A 1,470-nucleotide genomic window follows, 5' to 3' on the forward strand; every position below is an offset into this window, starting at 1 on the left:
TTTACTAAAACATGAAGTAACAGAGATTGGTCTGTAATTAGACACCTCATTAACTAATCCTTTACCTTTATAAATAGCGTTAATATTAGCCATCTTCCAGCTGAGGGGGATAATACCAGTTTCAAGTGTTTTGTTAAATAGAAGAGTTAGAGGAAAGAGAATAGATGGATGTAATTGTTTGATTATTCTGGGAATCATATCATCTGGTCCAGCAGGTTTATTAACATTCAAAAGAAATAGCTGATCTTTAACATCCTGTTGGGTTATAACAATATCATTTATGGAATTAGGAAAATCATTAGTAGTTTCAGGTATAGGTTCAGTATTTTCAGAAGTGGTAGATATTGATGCAAAGTATTTATTTAAGCATTCAGCTTTGTCAAATGGATGTTGAATAAATGAATTATTGTGTGTTAGTGGGGGAATAGAAGTAGATTTGTTGTTTATATTAAGGACATTTCGTGCAATTTTCCACCACTTGTTAGGGGGAATAGTTTTGTCGGTTAATGATTTTTGTAAATTTTCAACATACTTTTTCTTGGCATCACGTATTCTACTAATGGTTTCATTTCTTTTTTTTCTATAATTTTCCCAGTGAAAAGCCGAATTACTAGATTTTGCTTTCCTATGAGCCCTATTTCGTTGTCTTATATGTAGTCTAATATCATTAGTCATCCATTTTTTATCATTTGGTCTAATTGTTACATACTTAGTGGGTATAGATTCATTAATTAAGTGCTTTATTGTATCACATAAAATATTGTTAAATTCATTTGTATCATGTATATTGATAAGGTTTTCCCAATCTTTTTCTAAAATACATCTATTCATCTGATCATAATCTGCATCTTGATAAATAAGAATTTTCTTTCGATAGGTTTGTTTTTTAAAAACTGCATAGGAAATGTTAAATTGTATCAGAGAATGGTCACTACATATAGGAGGAAGCACAGATGCATTTTTAACTATATTTCTGTTGTTGGAAAAGACAATATCAATTGAAGTTGATGAAGTTGGAGTGATACGGGTGGGGTCTATGAAAAAATTAGAAAGATTAAATTTTGTTATTAGTCTACCAAAGTAAATGGGGTTGAAGATTTAACATATTGATATTAATATCACCAGTAATCACTATATCTAAGTTAGTGTTCACAGCTTTTTCAAAGACTGAATCTAAAATTTCCCAATATCTAACTGGTGATTCTGGTCTATATAGACAAGCCAGAAGAAACATGTGCAACTCAATGTGAATTTCCACCCATATCATTTCAACTTCATCATGTTCAAGATTATTTCGTCTTTTGGTGAAAATGTTATTTTTGTGATAGATTAAAACCCAACCACCAGGACCAGTTTTTCTATCCAGCCTAAAAAGATTTTCAGAGTAACATGGAATTATCAGTTCAGTATTAGGTATTTCAGGGGTGAGGTGTGTATCGGTTAGGCATATAATATCACTTTTATTTAATT

This window comes from Mizuhopecten yessoensis, unplaced genomic scaffold (assembly GCF_002113885.1).
Source record: "Mizuhopecten yessoensis strain PY_sf001 unplaced genomic scaffold, ASM211388v2 scaffold7485, whole genome shotgun sequence".
Taxonomy (NCBI): Eukaryota; Metazoa; Mollusca; class Bivalvia; order Pectinida; family Pectinidae; genus Mizuhopecten; species Mizuhopecten yessoensis.